This window comes from Sinohyriopsis cumingii, chromosome 12, assembly GCF_028554795.1.
Source record: "Sinohyriopsis cumingii isolate HCF-2022 chromosome 12, ASM2855479v2, whole genome shotgun sequence".
NCBI lineage: Eukaryota > Metazoa > Mollusca > Bivalvia > Unionida > Unionidae > Sinohyriopsis > Sinohyriopsis cumingii.
Window position 1 is genome coordinate 56,831,377 of NC_142972.1, and position 17,365 is coordinate 56,848,741.

General features: G+C 33.0%; 1 protein-coding gene and 1 long non-coding RNA gene across 11 annotated transcripts in view; one reads left to right on the plus strand and one right to left on the minus strand.

The window, feature by feature from the left end:
* Positions 1-17,365, minus strand: part of LOC149786509 (putative inhibitor of apoptosis) — a 120,655-nt gene that overhangs the window by 81,456 nt on the left and 21,834 nt on the right. For 8 of the 10 annotated variants that reach the window (XM_089977018.1, XM_089977011.1, XM_089977016.1 and 5 more), the window contains exon 2: positions 1,225-1,763. The gene's annotated coding sequence lies outside the window, so the exon portion shown is untranslated. Of the gene's footprint in view, positions 1-1,224; positions 1,764-11,839; positions 12,001-12,121; positions 12,212-17,365 lie in introns of those variants that run through there. The other 2 variants (XM_089977007.1, XM_089977006.1) reach the window with 2 other exon arrangements.
* Positions 12,623-17,365, plus strand: part of LOC149786511 (uncharacterized) — a 30,463-nt gene continuing 25,720 nt past the window's right edge. The window contains exons 1-2 of the long non-coding RNA XR_016424949.1: positions 12,623-12,751; positions 12,945-13,149. This is a non-coding gene — a long non-coding RNA (uncharacterized LOC149786511). The remainder of the gene's footprint in view (positions 12,752-12,944; positions 13,150-17,365) is intronic.

The following is a 17,365-nucleotide window of genomic DNA, read 5'->3' on the forward strand; positions in this document are numbered from 1 at the left end:
GTCGTCTACGTTGAAAATAAGTACGCGATAAATACAGTCATTCACCCTTTGTGTTTGCATTGTGTAAATTCATTTATTTGTATTTTATTATTTTAGTTCGTGCGGATGATGTTAATTGATCCAATATTTGGATATCATACGCACATAGTAATCATAATTCTTTTCTCATTCATCATTAAACATTGTTTTTGTATCACCATCAAAAGTGTTCTGTTGTAAATCAGAAAATCCCACCCGGTTATCTTGTTAAAACTTGAAGACACTAATACTGTCAAGGAAAATCAATTACTCTTTCTGGGTCATTGTAATATTATTAAAAGGAGATTAAGGGATCCAGTTCTTGTTCTTATACTTCACCTGTTTTTACCGACCCTAATCGAGATATTATTAAAAAGCGCAAAGGAGTCTACACATATGAATAACATTCCAAAATATATTATTTTAATACCTAAATCAAAAACAAAAACAGCAATTGAGGCGGAGGGGGGGGGGTCGTTTTGATATTTTTTTAATAACTTCTTACCCAGAGGTATGGAAACTAATTTACTAACGTATATTTAAAAACTAGACAAAAAAGATATTTTGAACCTATTATCTGTAAAAGCTGACTAAACTATATATATATATATATATATATATATATATATATATATATATATATATATATATATATATATATATATATATATATATATATATATATGTATGTATGTATGTATGTATGTATGTATGTATTCCGCAATTTTCCTTCTTTAATATCATAACGTTTTCCCAGTAAATCGAAATCATAAACTCAAAATAGCAAAACAATCTTCGAACCCAAATTTCAGTTTCACACCAAAAACAACAACCCAAACAAATTTCAGACTTAGCTGTTCAATTTCTGACATGGAAATGTACTTTAGCTGTTCAATTTCAGACATGGAAATGTTCTTTAGCTGTTCAATTTCTGACCCGCTTGACCAGATTACTTATGACTAGCAAATAGTGACTGATTCAGAACCAAAAGTGTATTATCCTCAGCAAATTAAGGCAGTATTATTATTATTATTATTATTATTATTATTATTATTATTGGTGGTGGTGGTGGTGGTGTTCATGTATTGTTCGGTATGTGGTTTGAACCATGCATTGATTGCAATAAGACGTCCATAAAGAATGAAAAATACACATTTTCATAACAGATATGTAATTCTCGTAACAGCACTGAGACTATTTTCGTACCTTAGAGAAAGAAATTTCAGCAGCAAAGAGGTCTGGCGGATGACTGTACAAATGGTGCACGGGGACATCTTTATCTACGCAGAGACGACTGCTGTAATTGCTTTGGGACTCCCAATGCCAGTGAGTGATAAATGTTCGTATACAATCTTGACCCTTTTCACGTTACGTTATCTGAAGACCAACTGGTAGCATGCTGAGAGATTTCTTATTTACTTTATAGGGTGTTCGCAAGATGAAATACATTTTTTTAAACTCAAAAAAATACTATTATTAATTTTGTCGGTATATACATTTTGTTCTGTATGTGCCTAGTTTGCCTCATTATACTTTGTTGAAAATGGCTTGGTCTTGGTAGCATTATATGGAAGACACGTGCAGGCTGTTAACCATACAGATGAAATGGACAGAAAGTGTTTTGCTAGGGACATTAGTGAGAAGGGTCTATGTTGACTCTTTATATGGTCACCTTCGCTAGGGATTAGGAAAAGGTGATGTCCCCTTGGTACCCAGCCATGATTTGACACTTCAAGAGCTGCGGCCTGAAAATGTAAAACGCTTTTAGATATACAAAAAAATAAATATAAATTATAGTACTATAGTATTCATTTATATTCAGTCAAAAGGTCAATTGCATTTCTATATATAGATCGATGTCCGTCATTTGCACTCTATTTGTGCTGATGAAAAAGCATTATCTATCAGATTTGCAAAAAACAATCCTTACTTGTATGAAAACATTTTTGTGAATGACATCATAACGATATCGGTAGAAGCCCTGAAAATGGATATATCAACTAGGTGCTATTTCTTTCAAATCATAGTATTTACAAGGACTTCAGACACTTGGACAAGAAAATGTATTAATAAAGAAATTCGAAATAGATAGGTCAGTTATACCACGCCAATTTTGATCATGAAAAAAAATCTGAAATTGACATTATAAAATTGACGTTATGGCCAAAAATCCGTAAAACATGCAAAATGTCAATATTACAGTCATACTCAAGAATTAATGTAATAACACAAAATGCATCATATTGCAATATATATGAACACTCTCAATGTATATATGAACACTCTCAATGTATATATGAACACTCAATGTATATATGAACACTCTCAATGTATATATGAACACTCTCAATGTATATATGAACACTCAATGTATATATGAACACTCTCAATGTATATATGAACACTCTCAATGTATATATGAACACTCAATGTATATATGAACACTCTCAATGTATATATGAACACTCTCAATGTATATATGAACACTCAATGTATATATGAACACTCTCAATGTATATATGAACACTCAATGTATATATGAACACTCTCAATGTATATATGAACACTCTTAATGTATATATGAACACTCAATGTATATATGAACACTCAATGTATATATGAACACTCTTAATGTATATATGAACACTCAATGTATATATGAACACTCAATGTATATATGAACACTCTCAATGTATATATGAACACTCTCAATGTATATATGAACACTCTCAATGTATATATGAACACTCAATGTATATATGAACACTCTCAATGTATATATGAACACTCTCAATGTATATATGAACACTCTCAATGTATATATGAACACTCAATGTATATATGAACACTCAATGTATATATGAACACTCTCAATGTATATATGAACACTCTCAATGTATATATGAACACTCAATGTATATATGAACACTCTCAATGTATATATGAACACTCAATGTATATATGAACACTCTCAATGTATATATGAACACTCTCAATGTATATATGAACACTCAATGTATATATGAACACTCTCAATGTATATATGAACACTCTCAATGTATATATGAACACTCTCAATGTATATATGAACACTCTCAATGTATATATGAACACTCTCAATGTATATATGAACACTCAATGTATATATGAACACTCTCAATGTATATATGAACACTCTCAATGTATATATGAACACTCAATGTATATATGAACACTCTCAATGTATATATGAACACTCTCAATGTATATATGAACACTCAATGTATATATGAACACTCAATGTATATATGAACACTCTCAATGTATATATGAACACTCTCAATGTATATATGAACACTCAATGTATATATGAACACTCTCAATGTATATATGAACACTCTCAATGTATATATGAACACTCTCAATGTATATATGAACACTCAATGTATATATGAACACTCTCAATGTATATATGAACACTCTCAATGTATATATGAACACTCAATGTATATATGAACACTCTCAATGTATATATGAACACTCAATGTATATATGAACACTCTCAATGTATATATGAACACTCTCAATGTATATATGAACACTCAATGTATATATGAACACTCTCAATGTATATATGAACACTCTCAATGTATATATGAACACTCTCAATGTATATATGAACACTCTCAATGTATATATGAACACTCAATGTATATATGAACACTCTCAATGTATATATGAACACTCTCAATGTATATATGAACACTCTCAATGTATATATGAACACTCTCAATGTATATATGAACACTCTTAATGTATATATGAACACTCAATGTATATATGAACACTCTCAATGTATATATGAACACTCAATGTATATATGAACACTCTCAATGTATATATGAACACTCTCAATGTATATATGAACACTCAATGTATATATGAACACTCTCAATGTATATATGAACACTCAATGTATATATGAACACTCTCAATGTATATATGAACACTCTCAATGTATATATGAACACTCAATGTATATATGAACACTCAATGTATATATGAACACTCTCAATGTATATATGAACACTCTCAATGTATATATGAACACTCAATGTATATATGAACACTCTCAATGTATATATGAACACTCAATGTATATATGAACACTCTCAATGTATATATGAACACTCTCAATGTATATATGAACACTCAATGTATATATGAACACTCTCAATGTATATATGAACACTCTCAATGTATATATGAACACTCTCAATGTATATATGAACACTCTCAATGTATATATGAACACTCTCAATGTATATATGAACACTCAATGTATATATGAACACTCTCAATGTATATATGAACACTCTCAATGTATATATGAACACTCAATGTATATATGAACACTCTCAATGTATATATGAACACTCAATGTATATATGAACACTCTCAATGTATATATGAACACTCTCAATGTATATATGAACACTCTCAATGTATATATGAACACTCAATGTATATATGAACACTCTCAATGTATATATGAACACTCTCAATGTATATATGAACACTCTTAATGTACATATAAACACTCTCAATGTATATATGAACACTCTTAATGTATATATGAACACTCTCAATGTATATATGAACACTCTCAATGTATATATGAACACTCTTAATGTATATATGAATACTCTTAATGTACATATGAACACTCAATGTATATATGAACACTCTTAATGTATATATGAACACTCTCAATGTATATATGAACACTCTCAATGTATATATGAACACTCTTAATGTATATATGAATACTCTTAATGTACATATAAACACTCTCAATGTATATATGAACACTCTCAATGTATATATGAACACTCTCAATGTATATATGAACACTCTCAATGTATATATGAACACTCAATGTATATATGAACACTCTCAATGTATATATGAACACTCTCAATGTATATATGAACACTCAATGTATATATGAACACTCTCAATGTATATATGAACACTCAATGTATATATGAACACTCTCAATGTATATATGAACACTCTCAATGTATATATGAACACTCTCAATGTATATATGAACACTCAATGTATATATGAACACTCTCAATGTATATATGAACACTCTCAATGTATATATGAACACTCTCAATGTATATATGAACACTCTCAATGTATATATGAACACTCAATGTATATATGAACACTCTCAATGTATATATGAACACTCTCAATGTATATATGAACACTCTCAATGTATATATGAACACTCTCAATGTATATATGAACACTCTTAATGTATATATGAACACTCAATGTATATATGAACACTCTCAATGTATATATGAACACTCAATGTATATATGAACACTCTCAATGTATATATGAACACTCTTAATGTATATATGAACACTCAATGTATATATGAACACTCTCAATGTATATATGAACACTCAATGTATATATGAACACTCTCAATGTATATATGAACACTCTCAATGTATATATGAACACTCAATGTATATATGAACACTCAATGTATATATGAACACTCAATGTATATATGAACACTCTCAATGTATATATGAACACTCTCAATGTATATATGAACACTCAATGTATATATGAACACTCAATGTATATATGAACACTCTCAATGTATATATGAACACTCTCAATGTATATATGAACACTCAATGTATATATGAACACTCTCAATGTATATATGAACACTCAATGTATATATGAACACTCTCAATGTATATATGAACACTCTCAATGTATATATGAACACTCAATGTATATATGAACACTCTCAATGTATATATGAACACTCTCAATGTATATATGAACACTCTCAATGTATATATGAACACTCTCAATGTATATATGAACACTCTCAATGTATATATGAACACTCAATGTATATATGAACACTCTCAATGTATATATGAACACTCTCAATGTATATATGAACACTCAATGTATATATGAACACTCTCAATGTATATATGAACACTCTCAATGTATATATGAACACTCTCAATGTATATATGAACACTCAATGTATATATGAACACTCTCAATGTATATATGAACACTCTCAATGTATATATGAACACTCTCAATGTATATATGAACACTCAATGTATATATGAACACTCTCAATGTATATATGAACACTCTCAATGTATATATGAACACTCTTAATGTACATATAAACACTCTCAATGTATATATGAACACTCTTAATGTATATATGAACACTCTCAATGTATATATGAACACTCTCAATGTATATATGAACACTCTTAATGTATATATGAATACTCTTAATGTACATATAAACACTCTCAATGTATATATGAACACTCTCAATGTATATATGAACACTCTTAATGTATATATGAACACTCTTAATGTATATATGAACACTCTTAATGTATATATGAACACTCTCAATGTATATATGAACACTCTCAATGTATATATGAACACTCTCAATGTATATATGAACACTCAATGTATATATGAACACTCTCAATGTATATATGAACACTCTCAATGTATATATGAACACTCTTAATGTACATATAAACACTCTCAATGTATATATGAACACTCTCAATGTATATATGAACACTCTTAATGTATATATGAACACTCTCAATGTATATATGAACACTCTCAATGTATATATGAACACTCTTAATGTATATATGAATACTCTTAATGTACATATAAACACTCTCAATGTATATATGAACACTCTCAATGTATATATGAACACTCTTAATGTACATATAAACACTCTTAATGTACATATAAACACTCTCAATGTATATATGAACACTCTTAATGTATATATAAACACTCTTAATGTATATATGAACACTCTTAATGTCTATAATGAACACTCTTAATGTACATATAAACACTCTTAATGTACATATAAACACTCTCAATGTATCTATGAACACTCTTAATGTACATATAAACACTCTCAATGTATCTATGAACACTCTTAATGTATATATAATCACTCTTAATGTACATATAAACACTCTCAATGTACATATAAACACTCTCAATGTATCTATGAACACTCTTAATGTATATATGAGAATTTGAATTAAGCAAGCGAGATCAAGCTGAAGAAGCAATAAACACAATGGCAAAAGTGATACTTTAGTTATTAAGCAAAACTTATAATCTTGGTCCTGTACATTATTTGTTTTTCCAACAAGAAAGGCGATTAATGACACTAAATTCTTGTTTTAGGATGTAGTTGTGGTATCAAACATCACTTTATTTCAATACTGCTGTTATTTCTAAACTGAAGAAATGTTCATTTCCCTAAATCAAATTAATAATTATGTTGACTACGTTATAAGAACATTCAGGATCTTTTCGGGAATGTACAACACTACCATTACCACTACATCCACTACTACTACTACTACGAACAACAACAACAATAATAGTAATAATGATACTAATAATAACAACATAAAATGCACTGAGAACTGTATTTTTTTAAAACATTTGTTCTTGCCATTCATTTTTAAAGTACTTCAGCAATTCAAAAAGCATTTACAACAGCAACAAAAACTTTCACTTACTTGTAAACGTTGTGTAATATATAAGTTTCTGCAGAAGACAGCCAGAAACGAGAGGATGATTTGCCCAAATAGCCCAAAAAATATACCCAAATACGGGCTACATATACCAGAATACAGGCCATATATACCCCAAAACTGGTCATTACAGGCCATATATTCCCAAATACTGGCCTTATATAACCAAACAATTGTTTTATATACCCAAATACTGGCCTTATGTACCCAAATACTGGCCATATATACCCAAATACAGGCCACATATACCCCAAACAGGCCATTACAGGCCATATATACCCAAATACTGGCCTTATATACCCAAATACTGGCCTATATACCCAAATACTGGCCATATTTTCCCAAATACTGGCCGTATACACCCAAATACTGGCCATATATACTCAAATACTGGCCATATATACTCAAATTCTGAAAACATACAAACACACACACACACACATGTATATATCCAAATATGACTAAACTAGATCCAAACAGTATCCGATATAACATATCGTCAGTAGCTTCTCGTGGGTCGGTGGTTCTTTCCGGGGGTTTTCCGGGTTCTTCCTCCACCATTAATACTGGCCGCCATGTATAGCCTATCGTGTGCTGAAAAATGGCGTTAAACCCTACAACAACAACAACAACAACAACATATAACATATCAGCACAAAAGAATAAACCTTTACAGGTCACCCCGTTTGCTTCTACGATGTATGTTTCCTTGCTTTCCAAGATACAGCTAATACTAAAATGTAGACTTCCAACGCTTTCATGAATTGACTGAGATATTGATGTGATTACAAATGATGTTTACCAGTTTTAAATAATAAACAATTTACTCAATTAAGCCACCAGTTGACTTGTAATCAAGAAAAATACTACTCTCAGTTTTATAATTTTTGCGTAATAATTAATCGTCGGTACAAGTCTCTAAAGTATATTTGTCTTTAACAGCACGTAAGTACAATACTGGTAATATGGTACTGATTTCAGAGTACGTTCTATAAAAAAACTTACAAAAACAGAAGAAAATAAACTTAAGGAAGATCATGCTTTCCAAAATATAAACGTAAACTTTGAAAATGGAAATGCAATTTGTAAAAACTCTGTAAAAGATGTATAAAATATGGATAAAGGTAAAACTATGTAAAAGATGTAAAAAAATAACATATAACGGTTAAAACTCAGTAAAAGATGTATAAAATAATGGATAAAGGTAAAAACTATATAAAAGATGTATAAAGTAACAGATAACGGTTAAAACTCTATAAAAGATGTAAAAAAATAACAGATAATGGTTAAAACTCTGTAAAAGATGTATAAAATAATGAATAAAGGTAAAAACTTAGTAAAAGATGTAAAAAAAAATAACATATAACGGTTAAAACTCAGTAAAAGATGTATAAAATAATGGATAAAGGTAACAACTATGTAAAAGATGTATAAAATAACAGATAACGGTCAAAACTCTGTAAAAGATATATAAAATAACAGATAACGGTTAAAACTCTGTAAAAGATGTATAAAATAATGGATAAAGGTAAAAACCATGTAAAAGATGTATAAAATAACAGATAGTGGTTAAAACTCTGTAAAAGATGTATAAAATAACAGATAACGGTTAAAACTCTGTAAAAGATGTATAAAATAATGGATAAAGGTAAAAACTCTGCTAAAGATGTATAAAATAATGGATAAAGGTAACAACTATGTAAAAGATGTATAAAATAAAAGATGTATAAAATAACAGATAAAGGTTAAACTCTGTAAAAGATGTATAAAATAATGGATAAAGGTAAAAACTATGTAAAAGATGTATAAAATAACAGATAACGGTTAAAACTATGTAAAAGATGTATAAAATAATGGATAAAGGTAACAACTCTGTACAAGGTGTATAAAATAACAGATAACGGTTAAAACTCTGTAAAAGATGTATAAAATAATGGATAAAGGTAAAAACTATGTAAAAGATGTATAAAATAATGGATAAAGGTAACAACTCAGTACAAGGTGTATAAAATAATAGTTAAAGGTTAAAACTCTGTAAAAGATATTTAAAATAACAGATAACGGTTAAAACTCTGTAAAAGATGTATAAAATAATGGATAAAGGTAAAAGCTATGTAAAAGATGTATAAAATAACAGATAACGGTTAAAACTATGTAAAAGATGTATAAAATAATGGATAAAGGTAACAACTCTGTACAAGGTGTATAAAATAACAGATAAAGGTTAAAACTCTGTAAAAGGTATATACAATAATGGATAAAGGTAACAACTCTGTAAAAGGTGTATAAATTAAAGGATGGATGTTAAATATATCAAATCCTTAAAATACAGTGTCAATTTTTTTTATGTAAACCGAATTCACCAAAAAGTAAATATCATCCATGTAACCAGAATAGTGTCCCTGATCTGATGGCGAAGTGGTTAGCTCGTGATTGTCGGGACCAGAAGGTTGCTGGTTTGATTCCTGCTACGATCCGGGTGGGAGGGGGGTCTTCCGAAGTAGTGTACCTATGGACAAGACACTCCAATCGCATCTGCACAATAGAAACTTGCATGTATGGTTGATAGGTTAATCATTAATCGATCCGGGGATGGACCCTGACGATAAAACAGGGGGTGCATACACAATTAGTAGAGATATGTGGGATGGAATCATCAATGGGGGTCCCAAGGGACGAAGCCCAATAAGATCTTGCCTTTTAAGCATTTCGAGGGCATAATTTAAATGATCTAAGTATCAATAAAGTTAAACAATAAAGCACCGCTCCAGTGGCCTAGTGGTTAGAGCGTCCGCCTCGGTTGCGGGTTCGAACACCGGCCGAGTCATACCAAAGACTTACAAAAATGGTACAGTCAGCTGCCACGTTAGGCGCTCAGCATTAAGAGGTTAGTGTTAGGACTGGTTGGCCTAGTGTCAGGATAATGTGACTGGGTGGACATCATGCTACACGTCTGCGGCATGATGCCTCAGTGCTAGACATCACTATAAACTGTCACACTGCAGACATCGTAACGATATGACTAAAAAAATTGTTAAAGCTACGCTAAAAATCTAAATTACACACACACACACACACACACACACACACACACACTAAAGCGCTCAGGTTGTCCTGGGATCATTTTTTTAAATATTTTTTTTACGGGGGGAGAAGCTGAGGCGGGGCGGGGGGGGGGGGTAGTATACGGCGGTTTGGTCCCCTGTTACACAGCCCAGCTTCTGTAATCAGTCCTAAGTACTTTTTCTTTATCCGTTGCAAACATAAAATCAGGGAAAGCCTCCATACTATTAAACCGAGTCAGGTTTCATGTACATTAGTATAAGTAGACAAAACAAAGTGATAACTTGTGTTAAAATAGAATAAATGTTTCTTGAAATCCCCGCGTAAAGTTCGTAGCTATTTATAAGCACAAGTAATTGTAGTGTGTTCTAAAAATAGTGCTTGCTGTAGGCATGAAGTTTTGCTTTTAAGGAGAGAGAGCGTACATTATGAAATTATGAGTGGCTTTATGGAAATACCAACTACTACCATATGGGTGTATGTCTGTAATAGTAACCATCGTTGTTTTGTATTTGGCAAGTTTTTACATGCCAACATTCGCATAACACGCTACCTTTTTAAAATCAATATTATACAACTTAATCAACTCTCGCGAGAAACGAGGCAAAAACGGGAGATATTATTAGGATCTATAAATAATCATTATTGGGATTTTGTTGTTGACACGCACTACTTCTATGTCACGTGATATAAAGCTCGTTCAAATAAGCGAGGCATTGTGAGTAAAAACATTTTGCCCCAACAAAACGAGACAAAATTATTTTCTTCTTTTCTGTTTTCTTTTCTTTTAAAATGAACAAAGCAAAAACCGACATCACACTTCTATCGCAGCCCATGGCTCTGTGGTTAGTGTGCCGGAATCGTGGATGAAAGGGTGCCGGTTTGAATCCTACTAGTGGATCAGTCCGGGTCATCTACCGTCTCATCATATTATGGCCTACTTTTTGCTGTACTGTAAAACACCAACCCAAACCCACTCACCCTACTCAAAGTTCAAATTCACGATTCCATCATTTGTTTAGGAAAACAGAATTACGCATATCACTTGCACAGTCTAAATGATGAGCAGAACTCTTGCTTTAACTCCCTAGTAAATATAGCGCACCTACCGTGAATTCTTAATGTATGAAGACGTAAATCCAGATTCCAGTATACCCAATCATAATTATTTGTCCCTTTTGTCAAAATCTGCGAATAAAGCCAAATATTGCCATAATCTTTCCATTTTTCAAAGCAGCGAAACTGAGCAGACTTGTTTATTTCCCTTCCTCTGCCAAAATATGTATGACGTAATATTGAATGCATAAGGATGACGTTATCATAATCACTCAATATATTGCTTTTGATTTTTACGTCCAAATTAACTGTAAAGGCATCAGACACAAAGTTACCCGCAAGAATACATCAATGCATGGTCCTATAGTACAGAAACATTCTAGGCCAGATCTCATCGTAGTCCTACATGTAAGACTTCGACGCTGTTTTTTATGTTTTGGGAGTATGGATCTTACAGCCTAACTAACGGCGCTGTGTAGCGTGTTTTGATGACGACTTACATAATAACGAAAGTAAAATTTTCAGGAAAATCTCACACAATGCAGGCCAATAACGACGTCTTTCTACAAAGTAAAGTCATAATGTTTTAGTCAGACTTTACTTAATGTGATGTCGTTTCTCTAATAAATTCAAATTCTCACAAAAGAAATGGACCTGTTTTCAAGTTTCGTTGGCCTACACGTCAGCTGGGTGGAAAGCTATGAAAGCAGAGAATGCCGAAATCGGGTTATGTTGAAATATTACTCTTTAACGAAATGAATAAAAATATATTATGCCTATTGGAACTGTAAGCAACGTTTCGTTTCGTTCAAAAACATACCCCTCACATGAACCTTCTTGAACATATTTCGGCATACCTCGACTACCAGAGCATCGCAACAATATCAAATGTATGTCAACGGAACATGAAAATGAGTCCATTTTCTAGTGTCAGATTTTGATTCCACCAGGATAAAAACAGCACAGTAAGTATATTAATTACATATCAATTTGTGGAAGAATGTCGCTATGGGCTGCCAAGTGTGCGAGATATTCCTGAAACTTTGACTACTCGTTCAAATCTCAACCAACGTCGGAACATGAAATATAAGACAGTTACTTGGGTAGTAAAACGTAGCATTAAAACATAAATAACATGTGATTTGTCTTACATTGTAGGGCTAATCTCAACCCAGTTTGTACACTCTAGCAGCGAACAAGAAAAGAACGTTTGATATCTTCAAAATAGAATCACTTTTATTTATTAAGTTGCATGTTTGACACACAACCAGAGCTAAGGATATGGCCGTCTTGACTCATCTAGGCAGGCAGTTGCAAGAGGAAGATCTTGGAATACAGCGCGGAGATCCAGAGTATAGAAAGCGTATGTACGCTATACTTATATTTTAGATAGATACGATGGACAGACACTTCGTGTATACTGCAAACATTGGAGGTGTCCTTCTCTAAATTAAACTGAATTAAGTTCTTTGCGCTCTGGTACTTGGAGGGTTTGATCTAGTAAACCAACTGAGGACTTCCTAACAGTTCAAACCTTGATTTTGCGATTCATTATCTTTTTTTTTTCTTATCAGATACCTGCCACTGAGTTCATTACGTGGTATTAAATGCAGCTTTACTCAAATCTGGAATTTTAAAACCATATTTCAGTCTTTGTACAGTGTCTGATCCAACAATGTAAACTCTAATGATATAGGAAAATAGCTTGTTAATGATTGTTCCTCTTTGAACCTTGTTTGACAAGGAGGGAGGAGACATACAAGGGACACACACACACACACACACACACACACACACATATATATATATATATATATATATATATATATATATATATATATATATATATATATATATATATATATATATATATATATATATATATATGTGTGTGTGTGTGTGTGTGTGTGTGTGTGTGTGTGTGTGTGTGTGTGTGTGTGTAAGTGAAAGTGTAGAAAAGGAGATTTGAAAGGAGGGATACATTTCTGCACGAAGAACATCTTCTGAATGGACCTGAATGGCTAAAATGGTATTAGTTGTAAAACTAAAGCTAAATGCTTAGTAAAGGAAGAAGATCAAATCAGTTAAGCATTTAATATTTTTCGTTTCCTTCCTTGTCTGAATTATTAGTTGATTGATGTATCGTGACACATCAACGCAAGAATGATTATACCGTGCAGTGGTAATTAGAACCAAAATGCATGCCCAGAGACATACAGCGGTGACAGATCTGGAGTGGTCTGGGCAGGATATGTACTTGCACCTTTCTGTACGTAAATGTGGTACGCTAACGACTGAGCAACCATACTGCTCATGCGTGTAGAGAGCCAAACTAATAATATCGCCTTACGCTTCATTTTAGAATCACAATTACCTAAAATAATTATGGCACTATCAGAATGGAGACGCACACATGAAGCTACAAATAAAAGAGAAATGATAGTTAGAAAAGTTGAAAACTGTGGACGAAGCAAATCAAACAAAAAGGAGAGGGGGCAGATGTGAGTAAAGATGATGTGTGTCATTTAGCGTCTCAGTGGATCACCCCTAGATTGTAGAGCAAAGATAAGGCATAATAGTGATACATGTCACTACATATGCGCGTGGTCAATTAAATGAGAGCAGTGTTGTTAATCAGATAACTTTCTTCATCAGTTAGCAGGTAGTGTTGATTGATCGACACTAGTAGTGAAAGGGGCCACCCTAGGGACAATGGGAATTAGCATTACAGACCCCCCCGGGCCTCTCTAGGGACAATGGAAATTTAACATGGGAAAAATTGCTGGGCCACTCTAGGGACAAGAGGAATTAACATGGGGAATAGAGTTTGGGCTTGTCTAGGGACAAGGGGAATTGAACATGGGAATAGAGTTTGGGCTTGTTTAGGGACAAGGGGAATTTAACATGGCAGAAAAAAACTACTTTAGGGACAAGGGGAATTTAACATGGGATTTTTTTTTTAAAAATAAAAAAATAAAAAAAAAAAATAAAAGAAGGGTAGGCAATGGAAAGTCATTCTCTTTTCGAGACCTATGAGTGGCCCTGAAAAGGGCCTTTGGGTTTCTTCTGCTTCTAATTTCTTCTATTTCTCCACCAACTTCTTATTTTCTCTCCTACACTCTTTCTCTTCTTTTCTTTCTTTTCTTTCTTTTCTTCCTTTTTTTTCTCTTCTTTCTTCTTCTTCTCCTCCTCTTCTTTCTTCCTCTTCTCATTTTCTTCTTCTTTTTCAATTTTTTCATTCCATGCTCTTATCCTTATCCTTTCCTCTTCATACTCCTTCTCCTCCTTTATTTCTTTCATCACAGCACTTATCATTTCCTTTACTTTTCTTAAGTTGTTAATCTCCATCTTTACTCGATGGGGGCTATAAGAACAGTGATCTTCATTTAGCCTCACTAGCATTTGTTCCATCATGCCCAAATTGTCTAGTACGTCTTGCAATGTTTGCATTTTATAGAGGTGGTTTGAAGCCATCTTCTCTGTAGAATGGTTTGAACGACGAATACTGTGGGTTCTTATACGAAAAGCGCGTACGTGATGGAAAACATCCCCCCTAGAACAAAATTGATATTACCTAGATTATCACTTAAAACGCGCGGACGTGATGGAAAACATCCCCTACTTTTCTCATTTCATATGATCTACTATCCACATACGTGAAGCATCAATAAACAAACCCCTAATCTACTATTTACACACGCAAAGCATTAAAATGAAACCCAAATTTACTATCCACACCAACCTACATCAGCGCTTACAAACTCAAACACAAACACTATAAAAAAAAGAGTCAGTGTTTATATTCACACTACTTTACATACACACATTGGCAAATCGATTGTTATTTCTTTTCTAAAGGTTTGGGTAGCCCTGAAAAGGGCTGTTTGTTTTTGAACTCCAGATGCACCTATCTAATGCTGGCACCTTCCTGGCCTGGCACCACACACACATCTTCTACTCCAATCTTTCCAGTTGACTCGTTTGACTGGGAGCGCAGAGGGAGGATAATTAGATTCATCACCCCAATCCTCTGTCTCTGGTATCTTGTAAGCCATCCTCTCTCCTATTTTCTTTTCCTCCTCTTCCTTTTGTCTTCTCTTCTCCTCTTCTTTCTTTATCCTTGCCTCTTCTACTATGGCCTCCGCGGCCAGTTCATTTACTATGCGCCTGGCATATTCCAGGTGCATCTGGAGTTCTAGCAGTTTCACAATTCTGGTGTTCATTCTGGTGTTGATCAATCAACAAGGGTAGCTAGACTGCCGAGTGATTTAAAATTTATTGTGAAAGCGCGGACGTGATGGAAAACATCCCCTAAAAACATAAGATTGATCTTACCTAGATCATGACTAAACAATGCGCGGACCTAAAAGAAACACTCACTCACTTTTTTTATACTACCCATCACTATTCTAAAAAATTTTCATTAATCACTTCAATATACTATCCACATAAGCAAAGCAATCAAACCCGAAATCTACTCTCCCCACACGTCAAACAGCAAAAACAAAAACATGATCTTAATCTACTATCCACACAAACGTACGTGAGCACTTACAAACACACAATCCTATACACAAACACATACCCTCTCACTATAAAAAAGAGTTAGTGTTCATATTCACACTACTCTACCTACACACATTGGCAAATCGATTGTTATTTCTTTTCTAGAGTATTGGGGTAGCCCTGAAAAGGGCTGTTTTTTTGTTTGCTATGGCAATCTTTTAGTTTCTAAGAATGCGACGTCCTCTGAGGATAGACTTTCTGACGATAGGTCTGCTTCTTCGGAAAGAGAAGAAGAACTCTTTGGTGTCGACACGACAATCGACAAAGCCTCTGTCAGGTTCAGGTTCCTGCTGCTGCTGCTGCTGCTGTTATTGTTGTTGTTGTTGCTGTTGTTGCTGTCTCTGAAGTCTGTACTTCTCTGTCCATTCTTCTTTCTCCCTGTTCACTTCTTCCCTGAAGAGCTCTTCTATCAGATCTTCAGTGACTTTTAGCATTCTCACATTCTCTATCTCTTCTGGCTTCGGTATCAGACTGTGTCTGACCTAATGCAAATTCACGTAGGCTTCGTTTAGCTTAGCTAGTTTGGAGCACATCTTCGTAGGAGGATGAGTCGACAATGGATGGTTAGACTTGAAACTACCCCGGTTCTTAAAGTCAAAGCGCGGACGTGAAGGAAAACATCCCTCTACGGTTTTCGAGCCGGAACGTTCAATGAGTGTCATGAGAGAGATAGAGAGAAGTCAAAGAGCATGAATCAACATTCTTATAGCCAAACAAAAGACAAAGGCATTTTTTTTTCAAAACACAACATTTTTTATTCAAAATCACTTAACACTAACCAACAACTCTAACATTTTTTAACAATAATCCAACAATATAACATCAAACATTTTTTCAATTAACACTCTACTTTAAACAGGGCTGACAACGTTGTGAATGAAATTGCGATTTCCACTCTTGGAAGTCATTAGGCCATTGATGGACACTACGTTTCCTAGCTTGAGACAAAAGATAAGCATAATGGTCACAAAACCATCGATCTACTTTCACATCGTTTCTTGAAGAAGAACGAG